This window comes from Microcaecilia unicolor, chromosome 1 (genome assembly GCF_901765095.1).
Source record: "Microcaecilia unicolor chromosome 1, aMicUni1.1, whole genome shotgun sequence".
In the NCBI taxonomy this organism is placed as follows: domain Eukaryota; kingdom Metazoa; phylum Chordata; class Amphibia; order Gymnophiona; family Siphonopidae; genus Microcaecilia; species Microcaecilia unicolor.
The window spans coordinates 605337848-605359268 of NC_044031.1; positions in this window are offsets into that span (position 1 = coordinate 605337848).

The following is a 21421-nucleotide window of genomic DNA, read 5'->3' on the forward strand; positions in this document are numbered from 1 at the left end:
CCTACCCACTACAGATGAAAGTAGAAACACAATTCTACAACTCATAGATTTCAAACCACAGGATAAAGAGGCATTCCAGAGGTGTGCTTAGATTGCGGATAAAAAACATGGACTCTGTTGAATCAAAGAAATTTATAGTGCACAAATAAGTCATTTTACTACTATTTGTTGCCCCTTCTGTGTTCTAGCACAGTGCTCCTCAATTTCTTTAAGCCAAGTACCCTCTAAGTCAAACAAATTTCAACCAAGTGCCCTGGCTGTGGTGTTCCTCAGTGCTCACCTCAGTCTCCAGTGTTATCTAACTTTTTTATGTCTTCTCTAGGAAAAATTAGATCGAACACTGGTGAATTGTTACCATTTGTGGACAATATTTTGCTTTTGTTGCCAGTACCTCCTAATATTGCCTACTTGTCTGTTATTGTGATATCGGGGATTAATAGGATTCAAAACTGGGTGTTTACTAACAAATTAAAGCTGAACCCAAGTAAAACAAAGATCCTATGGTTTGAGAGGTCAGATGTATTAGTACCTTCATTATTGACATTAGCTAACAATTGGGTGCTTACTGTTGAAACCGACTCACGTGTGTTGGGGGTTATTTTAGATTCCTCACTATCTTATGGTTCTCAAATTAATCATTTATGGAAAAAAACCATTATTTAGAATGAAACAGCTATGGCTAATATGATCATTTTTTTACTCAGGAGTCATTTTTACTCTTAGTCCAGACGTTGATATTTCTTCATCTGGATTACTGTAATGTTCTTTATTTAGGGCTAAGTATTAAACATCTTAAAAAGCTCCAACTTATTCAGAAAACTGCACTGAGGTTATTATTTAGGCTACATAAGTTTACTAGTGTTTCACTATCCATGGTGAAATTACATTGGCTCCCTGTGATTGAACGGATTTTGTTTAAGGCATTTTGCCTACCGTTTCAAACTATCTATGATTCTACTTTCAATTATTAATAAATATGATCTCTATTATTTGTTCATATCATTCCTCTCATCTAGGGGTCAGCTCACTCTCTGTTCTCCTTCTTTTGGTAGAGTGCTTTTTTTGAGGATGATCAACTCTCTTTTTCGGTTATTACAATTCCTGAATGGAATTTTCTTCCATTGATAATCCGAATGGAACAGAACTATAGTTCTATTTGACATTTTGTAAAATGCTGAAAACTTATCTTTTTGGTCGGGCTTAATTAATATATTTTCTTCTTTGTTTATGACATATTAGAAGTTTATTACTATATTTGTATAACGTTAGATGTTGCCTTTACTATACACCGTGCTGAACTCTAATATTAGGAAAGCTGCGGTCAAGAAGTGTAGCATTGACATTAACATTGACATCAGCAGAGCTTTTAAAATGGACATTTTAGTTTAACTAACATGTCCATTTTAAAAGCTCTGCTGATGTCAATGTTAATGTCAATGCTATACTTCTTGGCAACATACATAGGGGTCCTTTTACTAAGCTGCGGAAAAAGGGCCCTGCAGTAGCTGTGGGGATCATTTTTCCTGCACCCCACAACTGTACAGCACTACAATAGCCCTTATGGCTGCAGTTGTCACCTAGATATAGGTACAGTACGTGAGTTTTGGAGGGCTCATGCTTTCCGCCACAAGTGTAACAGTTAGAGTGGATTATTGGCCTGGGTCCCCAAGGAGTAGCCTAGTGGTTCATGCAGCAGACTTTAATCCTGGGGAATTGGGTTCAATTCCCACTGCAGCTCCTTGTGACTCCAGGTAAGTCACTTAACCCTCCATTGCACCAGATACAAATAAGTACCTGTATGTACTATGTAAACCGCTTTGAATGTAGTTGCAAAAACCACAGAAAGGCAGTATATCAAGTCCCATTCCCTCTCCCCCCCCACCCCAGTGCATTGCACTGGCTACTAGGCTACTCCAGGGACCTGTTTGCTGCTCTATAGGACTGGCTGTAACATCTGAGGCTGGGTGCAAAACTAGTACATTAGGAGCAAAATGAGGAAAACCCTTTTACTGCAGCCCTTTAATCCTATCTATTGCTTAGTGTGAACTCTGGTTGAAGGACCCTATTTGTTAAAATTGAATGACTGGAATAAAGCTCACATCCCTATAAAACATGCACGTTTCAAGTGCCTGCACCGATTCTTCACAAAAGGAAACTGACCTTGCTTTATGACTGCAAATGTCAGCATGTTCCCATGGTCCTGTAATAACATGATTTTTCCCCCTTTACAAATTTTATTAATGACCATAAACTTCCTAGTAGCCTTTGGTATTTTCTGGATTTTCCTGTCTCAGGAAAACCAAATACAGTACAATATACTGCATTCTGCTGCCATCTCTCCCCCCCTCCCCCGCCACCCCAGTTAAAATTGACAATCAATGCATAAACCAGAAAAATATTTTGGCAAACTATCTCAATAAATTCCTCATAAATGTGAAAGTGTATATGACACAAGTGCAGGGCTTCTAAACCCAGTCCTTAGAACACACCCAACCAGTCAGGTTTTCAGGATGCTCATGAGGTATGCATGAGGTAAATTTGCATGCATATACCTCCACTGTATGCAAACTTGTCTCATGCATATTCATTATGGGTATCCTGAAAACCTGACTGGCTGCGTGTGTCCCAAGGACTGGGTTGAGAACACCCGCCCTAGAGATACACATTGATTACAATTTTAAATGGTTAGTTCAGTGGCCTGAGAACCAGGGGAACTGGGTTCGATTCCTACTGCAGCTGTACGTGTGTGCAGCGTGCGCCAAAACGAGACTACCGCCAGGGTAGCGCACCCCCCTGGCAGTAATTTCTGATTTGGCATGGGCACATACTGCCGCTACAAATAATTTTTAAAAAAATTTCCTACCCTGCACGGCATTTCCGGTGTTAATCAGAAGTTGACATGTGCCAACTGGTCACCGCGCATGTAGCGCATGAGCTAGGTGGCTTTAAGGGCTCAGGCCTTAATTAGGTGCGCGCTGGTTTCAGTTTTACCATAGACCCTTTTCCCTTGCCCATTGATGTTATAGTGGATGATCATTTGGCATCTAGTGATCACTGGATGGTGTGGTTCAATATTAAGACACAAGGAGAATCCACGTACGTGGAGAACTCGGTAGATCCCATGAAACAGAAAACAATAAGCAAAAAAGTGACAAACGGTGCAATCAACCAACGGTCTTTTTTAAGACCACTGCTATGTTTTTTGTCTCCAATTTTTTTACTATCAGCTGAGACTTGAGATTATTTTGATATCATCAATTCATAAGTTTTGATTTTTATTACAGACACAAGACTCCTGATGTAGGCCACCTTGGCCGAAACACAACGTTGTGTCAAGTCATTTTAATGTAACTTCAATAAATATTGTTTGTTTTAAATATAAAATTTGGTTCCAGTTTTTTGGTTAAGCCTGGTTCACATTCCCACTTTTTTGCTTATCAATATTAAGACACAAATGAAGAGGGTTATTCAAAAGTGAAAGTTCTAGATTTCAAAAGAACTTTGACAAGATGGGGGAGTACCTAAAGGAGTTGTTAGCTGGATGAGAACAACTAGGGAAAAAGAAGGAATTTGGTTCTCAAATGTAGCAGCTGAAAGGGTAAGGGAAAAGAGGTTAGCCTTCATAAATTACAAGACGTCACCGAAATTGGAAGACAGGCAACAATACCTGTAAAAGTTAAGGGAAGCTGGTAGTCAGGAAAGCAAAGATATAAATGGAATTTAAAAATGGGCAATAAGGTAAAATTACAGGACAAGACATTTTTTAGATATATGACTGATTGCCGCGTTCCCGAGGGCCTTGGCATACTGTCAGGCTTCTTCCCCGGGAGCACTGGGTTCGTGAGTCCTTGGGCCACTACTGTGGAGCGGCAGTGGCAGGCAAGATCACCTTCAAGGTAGAGACGAGACAAGACTGGACCGGAACCCCGGACTGGAGTTCTGCACAGGAATACACAGGACTGGAACGCACCAGATGGGTGCGCACTGGAGTGGAGCCCACTGGACTGGAACACACTGGAGTGGCTTCACCTACGCTTAGCCACCGTTCCCCGAGGGTTGAGCCCTCAGGTTCGGGCAGCCGGTAGGGCTTACAGGAAAAACCAGAACAGGAACTAGCAGGCAGGAACAACAGGAGTCAGGATACAGAAGTGCCCCAAGGCACCTAGGCGAAAGCAAGGCAGACAGGCAGGGAATGTCCGGGTTCCAGCAGTAGGCAGGTTCAAAGCAAATCTCAGGGCGGGCGGCTAGCAAAGCAGAAGTCAGGGTCAAAGCAAAGTCTCTGGGCCGGCGGCTAGCAAAGCAGTAGTCAGGTTCAAAGCACAGTCTCTGGGCAGGCGGCTAGCAAAGCAGAAGTCAGGTTCAAAGCACAGTCTCTGGGCAGGCGGCTCGCAAAGCAGTAGTCAGGTTCAAAGCAAAGTCTCTGGGCAGGCGGCTCGCAAAGCAGTAGTCAGGTTCAAAGCAAAGTCTCTGGGCAGGCGGCTAGCAAAGCACTAGTCAGGTTCAAAGCAAAGTCTCTGGGCAGGCGGCTAGCAAAGCAGTAGTCAGATTCAAAACAATGGTCAGGACAAGGAGCAAGACTAAGGCTGCAGCTCCAGTATCAAAGAGTACTGGCAACAGACAGAACAAGGGCTGAAGCTCCAGAAGCAAAAGAAAACACACACGGGAAAAACCAGAAAGCTAAACACGAGAAGACTAGGAAACTGAACACAAGCTAACAGGAAAGCTATGCCCAAGCTAACTAGTCAAATACTAGAAACATACACAGAGCAATCACAGGAGAACTAGTAAAGCTGTACACAGGCTAACAAGCAAAGCTGTGCCCAAGCTAACAAGTCATACACTAGAAACATACACAGGAGAACTAGTAGAGCTGTACACAAGCTAACAAGCAAAGCTGTGCCCAAGCTAACAAGTCAAATACTAGAAACATACACAGAGCAAACACAGGAGAACTAGCAAAGCTGTACACAGGCTACAAGCAAAGCTGTGCCCAAGCTAGCTAGTCAAACACTAGAAACTCACACAGAGCAAACAATGTAGCAGTGTGCAGAGCACTCTACATACCAGGGCCCTTAGACGAAATGCAAAGGCAAGGGCTGCAGTCTCTAAGTGATTAATAAAGCCCTTCAACACCAGAGGCACAGCTGCAGCAATCTCCTTGCCTCCAAACAGAGGCTTGACACACAGAGAAGTCAGCCCACAGGAAGGAACAGCGGGAGCCATCTTGGATACTGACATAGAGGAGTCGGCAGCCATCTTGGAAGAGGCATAGCCCACACAGGTGAGGTTCAGTAAGGCAATCAGCACACAGAGCCAGAGAGAAACTAAGACAGAGACAGACACAGAGACAAGCAGAAGCCAGCACAGCCACTGACTCCCAGAAACAGGGTAAGAATGAGGGTGGTCACGGCCACAGACGTGACAGTGATAGGAGGAAGTACAAAAGTAGAATTGTGAAGCTCAGGGATGAAGGGGAACAATACGTTTTACCTTTTTGGGATCTTGCCAGGTACTTGTGACCTGGATTGGCACCTGCTGGAAACAGGATACTGGGCTTGATGACTTTGGTCTATCACAGTATGACAATGCGTATGTTCTTATGTTAAAGGGGATTTACTCAGGAGTACATAAGAATAGCCATGCTGGGTCAGACCAATGGCCCACCTAGCCCAATATCCTGCTTCCAACAGTGACCAATCCAGGTCACAAGTACCTGGCAGAAACCCAATTAGTAGCAAGATTCTATGCTACCAATCCTGGGGCAAGCAGTGGCTTCCCCTATGCCCATCTCAATAACAGACTGTTTCAGAACTGCAATGGAACTTTTCCTCCAGGAACTTGTCCAAACCTTTTTTAAACCCAGATAGGCTAACTGCCATTACCACATTCTCCAGCAATGAGTTCCAGAGCTTAACTATTCTTTGAGTAAAAAATATTTCCTCCTATTTGTTTTAAAAGTATTCCCATGCAATTTCATTGAATGTCCCCTGGTCTTTGTACTTTGTGAAAGCGTGAAAAACCGATTCACCTCCACCCGCTCCACACCACTCAGGCTTTTGTAGACCTCAATCATATCTCCCCTCAGCTGTCTCTTTTCCAAGCTGAAAAGTCCTAACCTCTTTAGCCTTTCCTCATATGGGAGCAGTTCCACCCCTTCTATCATTATGGTCGCTCTTCTTTGAACCTTTTCTAATTTTGCTATATATTTTTCTTCAGATACAGTGACCAGAATTGAACATAATACTCAAGGTGAGGTTGCACCATGGAGTGATACAGAGGCATTAAAATATTTTTGATCTGATTTTGCATTCCTCTCCTAATAATTCCTAGCATCTTGTTTGCTTTTTTGGCCGCTGCCACACACCAGGCAGAAGATTTCAGCATATGGTCTATGTCTTTTTCTTGAGTGCTGACTCCTAAAGTGGACCCTAGTATCAGATAACTATGATTCCTATTATTCTTCCCAATGTGCATCACTTTCCATTTGTCTACATTAAATGTATTTTGCCATTTGGATGCCCAGTCTGCCAGTTTCCTGAAGCCCCCTCCACGGACCCATGGGTTCGGATTTGAGGGGATAAAGGCGATGAAAATGTCTTATAAGTGCAAGGGCATGAATATTGACAGGTTCCCACAAATTATCCTCAGGGCCAAAGCCCTCCAAGCAAGAAGATAGTGTAGTCTCCCCCTAATCCTTCTGGCATCTAGAATATCTTACATAGCAGGAGACATTTGGGACCACCAATATTGATGTGCTCTCAATTGAAGAGTCTTCTATTTCCCCAGGCACTGTGTAGGCTTGAAGTTGCATGTCCAGCATAAGACCCTCTTCCTTGATTGCTTAGGGACCAGAATTTTCCCCGAAGGTACAGAGATTTGGGAGACAGCAAGAATCTTTGCAGGGTCCATGATGGATTGGGATTTGGAGATGGAAGGTGAGGAAACCTTGCCCTGGGGTGGCATCTTACCCAGTTGGAGGTCACTAGGGAAGTCACACCCCCAGTGGGGCATTAGTTTCAGGGCTTGTTTCTTGCCAGAAACATCTGTGTTGGAAGCAGAGGCAGCCAGCAAATCAAGAGACAGAGGTGAATCAACCTTAGGTAGGATTAGCCGAGGCTGAACAGGCATTATGCAAAACTGAGATCAGGTTGGACCCCAGGCTAGAATATCTCTGGAGCACAAGTTGATATGAGGTTCATGATTCTATAATCAAGGAAGCCCCAAAACGACCTGATTGACAGATCTGGGGAGTACATAGAATTATATAGTTTCTTGATGCTGGTGGCCCACCTGAAGAGAAATTGGTCTAGTAATTGCCAACAGATGCCCTGGCAGTGGTCCCCGTAGATTGAAGAGATAGAAAGAGGTTATTTGAGGAGATCCACAAGAATGTCAGGCATATCAGTCATTGGTCCACAAAGTTTCAGGCAGCTCTGGAATTAAGGAGGGCTTGGACAACGATTTATTTATCTCCCTGCTAAAGGGGTGATTGGTAGGGTAATGAGGGAGGTTGGAACAACTTGAAATGGACCTAGGGAAGCCTCCCCTACCAATCCTAGGCCTCAAAGTTTTCCAGGTTTACTGGGACATCAATCAGCTTAATGTCCTAGGTCAGCACAGTATAAACATAGGTCTTGCATTCTCCGATATTGTTTCTCCTCCTCTGAAAGTTGAGAATGCTGTACCTGCATGGGAACCTTGTTCTCCAGGGCGGTAGGAGGAACTATGGGGTTCTGAACCTGAAGTGTCAAGTGTAGAGCCTCCACGTTCTTTAGCCCTCTCCTGAAAGTGGATGTCAATCTTGATGAATAGGAAAACAAGTTCATCCAAATTAGTGGGGAGATTCCTCCTTGCAAGTTCATCCTTAATGTGCCCCACCATACCCTGCCAAAAGACATCCATCTGGGTTTCTTGATTCCATTGCAGTTCTGAAACTAGGAAATGGAATTGAATAGCATTCTGGACCACAGTTAGTGTCCCTTGTTGTACGCAAAGAGGCTTGGAAGCTAGCAAGGAGAAATGCCCCTGCTAGTCAAATACTTGCCTGAAGTGCATGAGGAAGCCTGCCAAGTTGGACATAAGTGGGTCATCCTGCTCCCACAGGGGAGATGCCCAAGCTAGCGTGCTTGATCAGAAAATGTGCCCCACCAGGCCCTGCCAAAAGACAGCCATCTGGGCTTCTTGATTCCATTGCAGTTCTGAAACCAGGATCCGGAATCGAATGGCATACTGGACCACAGTGTCCATTGTTGTAGGCAAAGGAGCTCAGAAGCTAGCAAGGAGAAATGCTCCAGCTCATCAAATACCTGATAGAAGTGCATGAGGAAGCCTGCCAGGTTGGACATAATTGGGTCATCGTACTCCCACAGGAGAGATGCCCAAGCTAGTGCTTGCCTAGAAAGAAGAGAGACAATGATGGTGATCTGACCCAATCAGATGGAAAGCTGGAGGGATGTAGTTCAAAGTTTAGACACTGGTTAATAAATCCTCAGCACATCTGGGGGTTCCTGTCAGAGAGCGGCAGTGCTGAGAGTTGAGGCTGAGACACCAGGTAAGCTGGAGGTGGTACTGCTGGAGCAGGTCCTGGAGGTGGATTCAGAACCAAGCTGAATACAGACCCTCTGAAGGGTTGGGATAGGGACTGTTGCCATATTACTTGAATGGCTCTGTGTTTCAGGAAGCCTGTGAACCAATTGATAACTTCTTCTCCTATGCTCACCTCTGCAAACATTGTTAGGAGTGTCTTGTGCTTGACCAGGTCAGAGGTGGCCAATAGATCCAGCTGCATGAGGATAATTTGTTGGCCTTTGTCTAGGAGTAGGTGAAGTTCAGATAGCATGCTCACCATTACTGTTTCTGTGCTAAAAATAGGTTTGAATCCTGATTGCTGTAGCTGGTGTTGGTCTAGGTAGTCTTGTAGTTGGTATGTTACTACTGCCTCCATGATTTTCATGACGGTGGGGATGTTAGCTACAGGGCAGCCGTTATATGGTGTATTTCTGTCAAGGTTTTCCCCTTTGAGCTGCAGAGTTAGAATGATTCTGCCTAGTCCTCTGGGAAGATTCCATTCCTCAGCATGGCCTGTATCATGTCAATTATGTAGGCTATTGACTTTGGAGTAGCTGTTTTAAGGAGGTCAGCTCTGCATGGGTCTAGGGCACAAGATCCTTTCAAGAATCTGGTGATTGTTGTCTTGAGTTGGTCTGTGGTGGTTTCCGTGAAGGTGGACCTGAAGCGATCTGCCGGAAAGTTGTCTTCAGGGCAGTCCATTGTAGTTGATTGTTGGATTGGGGTTTTCGGAATTGAGTTTATTAATTTTTCTGATTTGGTTAGAATCTGGTAAGTTCCTCTGTGGTTAGGTTTGTTTCTGTTTGTCATTGTGTTGGTTTTGTGAGTGATTTGACCAATTGGAAAAGGGTGTGGGTGGAGTTGACACTCTCAGAGATCCTGCGGGAGTAGTATTTCTGTTTTTCTAGTTTTATCTTTTCTTTATATTGACTGATAAGTGTCCTCCATATGGACCTATCTTGGGAGTTGTCTGCATGATTTCTTTAAGAGTAATATTTCTTGGGTGTACCAAGGATCGATGGCTGTCCTGGGGATCTTTATCAGTTTCAGAGGTGCTATGACATTCAGGGTGCTAGTTAGTGTCTTATTCCAGGGGGAAAAGATTTAGGTTCCAATTGTGTTCTAGTTGTTTTTCTGTTAAGTCCCATAGCTTGGTGTTATCAATCTTTCCTCTGGAGATAATTGTTCCTCTTTGAGGTATGGATGATAGGGATAGAGAATTCTTGAAGGTAGTGGTAGGACCAGATGAGTGGTGACTTGGACCATCTAGGTTTTGCCTGTTCCAATAACTGTGTTGGTGCAAAATCATGGGATTGGACTGTGTTGACTAGACTGAGGTCTAACTTTTGTAGGAAGGTTATAAGTGATTGGATGTCTTTGTTTTCTTTGTATTCAAGGTGTATGTTAAAATCTCCTACAACAGTGATCAGAGGCAGAAATACCAGGCTTTGTGTTATGAAGGCTTATAGCTCTTCTTTGGCAGTGTACCAGGGGCCTGGAGGTCAGTAGAGGACTATTAGGCCCTGGGTGTGATTGTGTGTGTGAGAGGGTGGCAGTATTTTCAGGACCTTCTAGGTTTTTTTCAATGAGACTGTCAGTTAGTTCAAATTTAAGAGAGGATCAGTGTAAAACAGATACTCCTCCCCCTTGTTTGTTGTTTCTGGGGATTGAGTGGATGGAGTAGTTTGTTGGGAGTAGTTGTTGCTGGACCGTTATGTCTTCCAGTGTTAGCCAAGTTTCTACAATGCAATCAGATGATATAATTTTTCTCTTTGATGAGGTCTCTAATGGTGTCAACTTTGTTTTTAGTGGATCTAGCATTGAAATAACTTATTTTGAGAACATTTTGGTTTGTGTGAGCGATGGTCTGTTGTTTTTTGTTGATAGTTTGAATCAGTTTGATAAATCTGTGGATTTTGGGTATGTTGGGCCTTGCGTTTAGTCTTGAATTTCTTGTTGGTGTAGTTGAGTGGGGTGGAGTCTCATTGTAAGTACTACATTTAGTCCTGAGATTTTTGTTGTGTCCAGGAATTCTTGTTGAAGCTCTTGAGAGAGGGTTGGGAATCTCACTGTAGGTAATTAAATTGTGGATCCTAACGGTTGGCCTGTAGTTAGGTGTATGTTTGGGTGTAGCTACTGGTCTGAAGTGTCTCCAGATCAGTATGGGTCAGAATAGGTTAATTTTGGTGAATGTACTGTTCATATGATTGTGGGGTGATTTGGGTCCAGGATTCTGGGCCGTTTCTGTGTAGCTTACGGTCTCAAGTTGGTAGTGACCTGGGCATAGCAGTGTTCTTGTCTGAGGTGTGGTATTCTTATTGCGTACTTACAGTTAGGTGGATGTTGTTTGTTGAATGATCTCTTAGTTTCGCTGGGGTCTCATGAAGGGGCATCACTGGGATGCTATTGTTCATATGGCAGAAATATGATAGTTTCAGTCTAATTCTGTAGTGAGAATTTGGGCTTTATTTGGTCAAGGATTCATCTTATGCTTAGAGCCAGCATAACGGAATTCAAAATCCATCCTCTAAAGTTCTGCTTTAATCTGAAAGTCACCACCAAGTATCAACTCAAGGTGGGAGTAAAATAAACTGGTCCTACATTGCATCTTATTCTTTACAGGCCCAGCATAAAATATTTGATAATTGTTTCAGCTTTACCGCAAGTTTTTCAGAGTCTAATTGAGTAGAGCAGGAGTTCTCAACCCCATCATCGGGACACACCCAGCCAGTCAGGTTCTCAAGATTTCCATAATGAATATGTATGAGATAAATTTGCATGTACTACATCCATTGTATGCAAATCTGTCTCATGCATATTTATTCTGGATATCCTGAAAAACTGACTGGCTGGGTTTGTCCTGAGGCTGGGTTGGGAACCCCTGGTGCAGATACTTCTTTCTGCTGTATGTGGATAGTAGAGACATGTTGTGGCTCTGCTAAAATACTGTACTTTGTCTTGTGCATACCTGCACAGAGTCCATGAGAAAGGAAGGAGAGGACTTCAAGATAAAAGTCAAGTAGTGAAGACGAATGACAGCATCTGGGTTTAAGCAAGCTCTGGAAGTATACAGGAGTAAATGAGAGAAAGAAGTGATTATTAGGGCATGGAGAGTCCTGAAAGAAAAATAAGTGACTGGGTGGGGTGGGGGGTGGGGAGCGGGAATGCTCAAAGCCATGTGTAAATGGACCCATAACACAACAGCAATGCAAAATACTAGCACAGTGATGCGTGAAGCAAATCATATTTAAATTTTATGTGTGGTTAAATTATGCTATGGGGAAAGTGGGGGTGGGAAGAACATGCCCGACACACATGGGCGTAAATTGGGGGGGCAAGGGGGACAGTGCCCCCCAAACGAGCTGCCACCCCATTCTCCAATCCCTGAGCCGCCGGCAGCCTCTGCTAGAAAGCAGCATGCACGCTGCTTTAGACCTGCCCCCAGAAGCCTTTCTTTCTCCTTCAACTTCCTGTTCCCGTGCAGGTGGGAAGCTGTAGGAGAGAGAAGGGCCTCCGGGGCAGGTCTAAAGCAGCGTGCATCCTGCTTTCACTGAGGCTGCTGGCAGCTCGGGGGGTTGGAAGACGGGGGGAGGGTGATACCGGGTGCCACTGGAAGACTCCAGTGCTGTGGCGGGGGGGGGGGGAAGCCTGGTGGGAGAGAGACACCCCCCCTTTGCCCTCCCTAAATGAAACTGTCAAACTATGCCCATGCTGACACATGTGCGCATAGGTTTTGTGCATGCCCAGACAAAACCGGAAGTGTCAGCACACATTGGCACTTATTCTTCAGCACCTAAATATGAGCCTCACAAATATTACTAGCGCATGGAATTTTTGCAAGACTTATTTAGGCGCAGAAGAACAGGTGCAGTTGTGTGCTTTTATTTTTTAGTTTTTTCTGACACGTAGACATGTGTGTTCCTTCATGTCTGTCTTTACAACTTGCAAGAACCTCCTTCCGCTTGTAAAAGAAGACAAAATCAGCAGATCAATGTGAAAACCTTCTACACTGCCCCTAACATGGTGAAAACTTTTCGATATTATAGGCCATCATTTCCTTCTGCTCAAAGCATGACTCGATCTGTGCATTGTGGAGGAAAACTTACTGGCCTGATTAAAATTCATTTTAATCCATTTCAATGCAATTTGCGGCCATCTGTAATGCGCACATTAATACCCACGCTCAAGTCCTCTGAGCATTCGGCGCACAATAACATGCGTGCACATCAGTGTCATAGCCAGACCTTGACGTGGAGGGGGTCCCTAGCCCAAAGTGTTGGTGGGGGGGGGGCATATTTTGACCGACTCCCCGCCGCTGCCATAGCCGCCTCACATACCTTGGCTGATGGAGGTCCCCAACACCCGCCAGCTAAAGCGTTTGTCCAGTGCTGGTCTCTGCCACATTGCCTTCTCTGCTCTTCCTGTCGCACGCATGCTCAGTTTCACTAAAATGAGCATGCACACGACGTGAGCGGAGCAGGCAATGCGGCGGAGACCAGCGCTGGACAAACGCTTCATCTGGTGGGGGTCCCTAACCTCTGCCAACCAAACCAGGGCCCCCAGAGCCAGTTTGGGGGGGGCCCAGGCTCCTGTGACCTCCCTGTAGCTATGCCACTGGCGATCGATATTCAAAGTGATTTAGCTTGCCAGAAATGGCTCCTGGTAGGTTAACTCACTTGTTCGGGACTAACCGGTCATTTTCAGCAGCACTTAACTGGTTAGTCTGAACCCTAATTCTGCCCTGGAGTTATTGCTAGTGGAAGAATGTGAATTAATATGCCAACAGACACCTGGATTTACTGGTCCCCACATGAACCCACCACAAAAATTAGTGTATTCAAAGTAATCTGACTCTGCATCCAGGCAAGAAGGTGTTACAGTTGCTTCCTCTGACCAGGCTGGCTGTGTGTACAGCAGAGATCTCATCAATATTTAAGCTGATGTGTGCAGATTTACATAACTCACATGTAAGCTGGAAGTTGTGCCAGTCAAGATAAATAGTGTGTGTGTGTTGCTTGGAAGTTCCCTTGGGTCCTGTCTTTCAAGTGAACTGAGAGGAAGCTCTCACCATTTCCTGCATCCTTTGTGGGGGGGATCTCAAAAGAGCTAAGAAAGACCTTGCAAAGCCACTTCTTAGACCGCAGAGCGGAAGGAAAGGAAAGTGTGAACAGGGAAACAGCCCTCTCATACAGGAGACAAATAAGACATATTAACTGCTTAAACAAGTCGATGAGTCAATGAGGCAAAACAATTTATTTGACTGTAGCCATTAGAACAGTGTTCTCTCTTCGGAATAATGAAATTAGTGACTCTGGAAGTGTTACTGTTGCAGCCTACTGAATTCAAGCTTTTGAGATGAAGGCTTCCTGGATGGGGCATGTTAGCAGTGGTATCAAATAACCAGTCCATTCAGCCTGGTTATAACTTGCTCTCTCCCCCAAGTAATAGCCTAATGATTAGCGCAGAAGGCTGAGAACCAGGGAAGCCTGGGCTGGAATCCCCCTGCTGCTCCTTGTGATCTTGGGCAAGTCACTTAACCCTCCATTGGCTTGGGTACAAAACCAGCGCCCTTTTACTAAAGGATGTTAAGCCCTAACACAGTTAGCATGCAAAAAGTGATTGCAAAATGTGCTAAAGTATTTTTTTTTTTTTTGGGGGGGGGGGTAATATCTCTGTTGTCACGTTAGCCAGGCCTTCTCAACCCAGTCCTTGGGACATACTAAGTCCCATCAGGTTTTCTGGATAACCACAATGACTATGCATGAGAAGCCACATTGAGCCTGCAAATTGGTGGGAAAATGTGGGATACAAATGCTACAAAATAAATAAATAAATAAATAAATAAATAAATAAATAAATAAATAGGTGTATATAACTAGGAGGAAGTGCATGCCAATCTATTTCATACATATACATTGTGGATGTACTGAAAACCAGATGGGACTTGGTGTGTCCCAAAGACTGTGTTGAGAAGTCCTGCGCTCAAGCGTATGTTAACTATTTTATAAAAATATTTTTGGAGAGGACATGTCATGGGCGGAGAGTGAGGATTCCAGCACTAACCAGCTACCAGGAGCACTAGTGTAGGGGTGGACAACTTCATTTCCCCAATGAATATGCATGAGATCTGTTTGCATACACTGCCTCCATTGTATGCAAATAGATCTCATGCATTTTCATTGAAAACCCAACTGGCTTGAGGACCGAGGTTGCCCACCCCTGATCTACTGCCTCCTAAATAGGTAGTGCACACCCTAATGGTTAGATTAGTGTACAACCTGCATAAAAAATGTTTTTTGAATATCGTATTTATTAAGCACTCAACATGAGAATACAGCAAACAAGTCATCAAAACTTCCAAGAACTACAAACGTAGTACAGAACAACACTGTTTTCACTAAAAAGCCTAAACCAACCCCCCCCCCCCCCCCCCCAATGTTGTGTAAAAAGGAAAAGTCATTATTTATTTAAAATATGACTATGGGCTGCAGGCTGCAAGGTAGACCAGAATCGCTCCCAATGATGTTGGAATCTCTGACCTTGTACCGAGGAAATGTCTTCTATATCTCTACCATAGGCGGTCGGTGGCCCAACTATTTGGGGAGGCAAAAGGGGGTGGAGTTAGGGGTGGGGCTTACATCCATAATTGTCTGACAACACACAGAAAAAAAATAAGTAAAAATAAAAGTCATCACAAACAAAATATAAGAAAACCAATGGACTGCATTATAGCCCATTTAATTATGTTTAAACAAAAGAGATCTGCAAGGAACAAAATATTTATTTTTTTTATTTTGACTTATAATATAAAACCTGCCTCAGAGTCAGCACCTCTCCTGAAATCCAAGTACGGCGTGCCACAATTTAGGTCTGGGAACACTACTATCAGACAGCCACATTGGGTGGATAGTATTCACAAAAATGAGCTCCTTTTATTAACGACCAGATAGAGATAGATTGATAAGTTTTCAAATTTCAATTTTGGCACAAACAAAATATAAGAAAACCAATGGACTGCATTAGGGGCTTATAGCCCATTAGTTATGTTTAAAGAAAAGAGACTCTTTTGTTTAAACATAACTGAATGGGCTGAGATCTGCATGAAACAAAATATTCATTTTTTTATTTTGACTTAAAACCTGCCTCAGAGTCAGCACTTACCTCTCAATGCGCACTGCGTGCCACAATTTTCTTTTGAATTTATTATGGTCTTCTACCATCGAAGCAAAGGAAATGGATGGAAACTCTTAGCCAGCCTTGCCTTCTCAGTGACGGCCCCGCCCGCGCGTTCCTGACTTTGCGGAAGTTGCATCATGATGGGAGCACCCTCGTAGGGAAGGCTGACTGGCTGAGGGCTGAAGGCAGCAGATAAGTCAGCATGAATCGACGATCGCTATTCGCTACTACTGTAGCGAATAGCGATTAAGGCGGGAGCACTCAGGAGTCGGGACTCGATCATGTCGGCAGGGCAGCAACCACCAGCCCTGAAGGCTGAAGAGACTGAGGCGCGTGGGGGAGGGAAAGAGGAGAAACGGGGAGCAGGCACTGGCAGCACTGCAAAGAAGAGAGAGGAGTCGGTCAGGACTGGTTGGAGGAGGAGAACGGAACGGAGAAGAATAAAGACGAAGAAACAGCTGATCCATCCTGCTCCTGTTGTTGAGAACTTGTGGTGCCGGCTGGGGAGGCTTAGCCTCCCCAAGCCTCTTATACCGGGCGCCTATGATCTCTACACTTCATGTCGAACAATGATATCATCTGGGACCCACAATGTTGGTGCAGAAGGCTCATGCCAATAGAGGAAAATAACTTTTTTCGCCAGGAGAGCCATACAGCGTAGAAACCCCAAAAGACCTGGCGGAGCAGGCAAAACCAATTTACTGTCTTCAAACAAAAGCTAAGGCACCAAGCCAATTTTACAAGACCACTGAGACACCATAGCAAGGATAACCTGGGCCCAAAATGCTTGGATCTGGGCAGAAGTCCAGAATATACGTCCCAGCGAGGCATGAGTATGTTGACACTTAGGGCAAGATGCTGTAGCAGCAAAAGTAGTGATAGGTGATATTGGGTACAAAGGTCCTCAAATGACTGTAAATGTCCATCCTCTGTTAGCAATTATGACAAATAGTGAATCCCAACGGAGCCCCAATGAGCAAGAACTGCAGTGTCTGTGCCTGCAGGGAAGTCTGGATCAGAAAAATGGCGATACCTATGTAACCAAAGCCATGCAGCTCGTGACGATTTCAAAAACAGGTTGTGCTGTAACATCAGTGGGAATCGCTTTGGAATAGTGTGGAGTTGCCAGCTGAAATAAATCCTAGTGAATAGGTTAGTTTCTAAACAAGACACAGAAAAGTCTTCCACCCCTCTATACCATTTATGTGGTGCATCATGCAGGCCACTGTAAGATAACTGAGGTTCAGAAGTCCCAGTCCCCTATAAGATTTAGGTTTCTGCAGGATGGAAATAGGTATGTGGTGCCGCTTACCCTTCCAAAGATACACCTGCAGGGTTTTGTGAAGGGTGCACTTATTCTGAACCAGAAAATACAATGGGAGCATCTGAAAAATATATAGCCACGTAAGGGTTGATAACAAATAAAAGGTTATATAGTGATTGAATGAGGTAATTGTAAGGGTCGAAAGAATAAGGATTGTATATTGTCCAGTACAATCATTGGTCATGCTGTTTTGTTGGATGAAGGGGTTTACGTTGGATCATTGGGGTAGGCCTTTTTGAAGAGGTTGGTTTTTAATGATTATAAACCATAAAGCTGTATGTCTCTGTTGATCACCCTCCCCTCACCTATCCACACCCACCCTGTTAGAATATCAATGATATGCTTTGATGTCCCCATGCATACTTCCTACCCACCCCCCTCCTCCCACCCTGTCAGACTGTCATAGTAATGCTTGAATGTTTTCACTTATATACACTGTCAGCTAGCACATTTGCTTATTTCCAATCTGAGGAAGAAGGGCAACCTTCGAAAGCTAATCAAGAAATGTATTAAATTATGTCCAATAAAAAAGGTATCATCTTATTTTCTTTTCCATGTTTTATTTTGTTTGATTTCTATTGATAACCTTAAGAGTGGACTAACACGGCTACCACACTCCTCTACTTAATGATTTCCTGAAATTCAGGTGGTCATGGATTGTTTTCACAGCATTGCACCCATACAATTCCGACAGGTTAGATAGTATAATAACCCCCACATATTTAATATGCCCTTCTGCCCAACTAAAAGGAAAGGTCCCCTGCCATGCTGTTTGCAGCTCTGGAGTGGAAGGGAGGGCCTGAGGCCTTGACCATGTTAAGCTTAAATTCAGATAAACAACTGTAAGAGGAAATAAGCTTAAGGAGGTGAGGCAAAGACCGTTGTGGTTCTGTGAGTGTTTAAAGTATATCATCTGCAAAACTTTCAATACTTGCTGCTGAATAGCTACATCCACAATCTTCTCAGCACTCCTTAATAGACACAAGAGGGGTTCCAATATAAGAAGGAAAAGTAAGGGTGATAGGGGACATCCCTCTTGAGTGCCACAGAATATGGGAAAGGATGTGGTGTGAATCCTTTTCACAAGCAGTGCGACCCAGGGCTCTGGTCATTGCCCTATCATACCACCCTGAGACTCCCACGTGTGCCAATGTCCCACACAAGAACAGCCAGCAAATATGATCGAATGCATGCTCTGCATCCAAACAAGTCACCAAAAGGAGAATTTCTTTCCATTGACAATAAGAGAGGGCTAAGAGCAACTTGTGCACATTAAGAACTGATTGACACTGTTTGACGAACTCAACCTGATCATTATGAATAATCGCTGAAAGACCTCCTGCTAGTCTAGGTGCCAAAATACGAGAAAGAAAGGGAAATCGGGCTATATTTTATAGGTTGATCCATGGGATGACCTGGCTTAGGCAGTAAACTAACTAGGGCGGTGTTTTCATGAAGGGGAAACCTCTGGGATTCTACCATTGCTTCAAAATACATCACCAGTGGTCATAATAACTTAAGGTGTAGCATTTTGTAGAACTCGTCGTGAAACCATCTGGGCTGGGTACTAAATGCAATTTGTGATTCCTAAGTGCTGTTTGTACCTCCTAGGCCATTATTGAACTATTAAGCAAGTCTTGGAAGTCAGAAGAAAAATGCGGCATGCACGATCCTTCAAGATAAACCACGGTGCGAGTAGACATATCTGGGGCGACATCCTGCCTAGCGTAAAGCTCACAAAAATGATCAACAAAAACATCAGCAATTTCTTCCATCTTTGAAGTTACTCGCTCCTCAGTTGTCTTAATGGTAGGTATATAATGGGGACCTCCCCAAGCCCTCATCACCTGTGTTAACAGTGCTCCCGTTTTATTTCCAAAGCAAAATAAATGTGTGCTTTTTATATAGACTAGATATTTTTTTTTAACATTAACAATAATGGTTCCCCGCATCACTGCCTTCCCAATCGGCAAAAAAAGCTCCAAGTTGTTTACATGTTGTATATTGTTCTGCTCAAAATCCTCCCAGTGCTTTTGCAAATATATGATAAACTCCTGGGACGTGTACAAATGGGAGGAAAAGCGCCAACCAGGCTTTTGCTGAAAATGCAGCGCTCCTTCCAGATCAAGCCAAAGTGGGGCATGATCTGATACATCTTCTGGCCCAATAGTAGCTGATGTAACTTGAGGAAATGGACCATGATATACCAAGATTTAATCTAGACGAGAAAGTGTGTGGTGGACACGCGAGGTGTGAATATAATCTCTTTCCTCAGGGTGAAGAAGGCGCCAAGGGTCCAGCAAATCTAGGGCTTTACAAAAGGACTGCAAGTCGCACTCTCCAGTTGTAGCTCGAACCGAACCACTCAAAGAGCGATCTAATAGGGGATCATAAACCAAATTCATATCTCCCACTACAATTAGGGGAAAAGTAGCACACCGGTGGCATTTGTGCAATAGTGCAGGGGGTAACGATACGAGGGCCGCTTGATAACAGTGATCATAATATGATCGGTTTTGATATTGGCATTGAAGGAAGTGAAACTAGGAAATCAAGTACGCTAGCGTTTAACTATAGAAAAGGTGATTACGACAAAATGAGAAAAATGGTGAAAAAAAGACTGAAAGGAGCAGCTCGCAGAGTAAAAAACTTGCATCAGGCGTGGATGCTGTTTAAAAACACCATCCTGGAGGTTCAGGACAAATATATTCCACGTATTAGAAAAAAGGGAAAAAAGACTAAACGTCAGCCGGCGTGGCTAAACAGTAAGATAAAGGAAATCATTAGAGCCAAAAAACAATCCTTCAGAAAGTGGAGAAGAGAACCAACTGAAAGTAACAGGATAGATCATAAGGAATGCCAAGCCAAATGCAAAGCGGAGATAAGGAGGGCAAAAAAGGACTTTGAGAAGAAATTAGCGTTGGAAGCAAAAATACATAGTAAAAACTTTTTTAGATACATTAAAAGCAGGAAACCGGCCAAAGAGTCGGTTGGGCCGCTGGACGAAAATGGTGTTAAAGGGGCGATCAAGGAGGACAAAGCCGTAGCGGAGAAATTAAATGAATTCTTTGCTTCGGTCTTCACCGAGGAGGATTTGGGGGGGACACCGGTGCCGGAAAGAATATTTGAAGCGGGGGAGTCGGAGAAACTAAACAAATTCTCTGTAACCTTGGAGGATGTAATGGGTCAGTTCAGCAAGCTGAAGAGTAGTAAATCACCGGGACCTGATGGTATTCATCCCAGAGTATTAATAGAACTAAAAAATGAACTTGCGGAGCTACTGTTAGAAATATGCAATCTGTCCCTAAAATCGAGTGTAATACCGGAAGACTGGAGGGTAGCCAATGTTACTCCGATTTTTAAGAAAGGTTCCAGAGGAGATCCGGGAAATTATAGACCGGTGAGTCTGACGTCGGTGCCGGGCAAGATGGTGGAGGCTATTATTAAGAATAAAATTGCAGAGCATATACAAAAACATGGACTGATGAGACAAAGTCAGCACGGATTTAGTGAAGGGAAGTCTTGCCTCACCAATCTAATGCATTTTTTTGAGGGGGTAAGCAAACATGTGGACAATGGGGAGCCGGTTGATATTGTATATCTGGATTTTCAGAAGGCGTTTGACAAAGTGCCGCACGAAAGACTCCTGAAGAAATTGCAGAGTCATGGAATCGGAGGTAGGGTATTATTATGGATTAAGAACTGGTTGAAAGATAGGAAGCAGAGAGTAGGATTGCGTGGCCAGTATTCTCAGTGGAGGAGGGTAGTTAGTGGGGTCCCGCAGGGGTCTGTGCTGGGTCCGTTGCTTTTTAATGTATTTATAAATGACCTAGAGATGGGAATAACTAGTGAGGTAATTAAATTCGCCGATGACACAAAATTATTCAGGGTCGTCAAGTCGCAGGAGGAATGTGAACGATTACAGGAGGACCTTGCGAGACTGGGAGAATGGGCGTGCAAGTGGCAGATGAAGTTCAATGTTGACAAGTGCAAAGTGATGCATGTGGGTAAGAGGAACCCGAATTATAGCTACGTCTTGCAAGGTTCCACGTTAGGAGTTACGGATCAAGAAAGGGATCTGGGTGTCGTCGTCGATGATACGCTGAAACCTTCTGCTCAGTGTGCTGCTGCGGCTAGGAAAGCGAATAGAATGTTGGGTGTTATTAGGAAGGGTATGGAGTCCAGGTGTGCGGATGTTATAATGCCGTTGTATCGCTCCATGGTGCGACCGCACCTGGAGTATTGTGTTCAGTACTGGTCTCCGTATCTCAAAAAAGATATAGTAGAATTGGAAAAGGTACAGCGAAGGGCGACGAAAATGATAGTGGGGATGGGACGACTTTCCTATGAAGA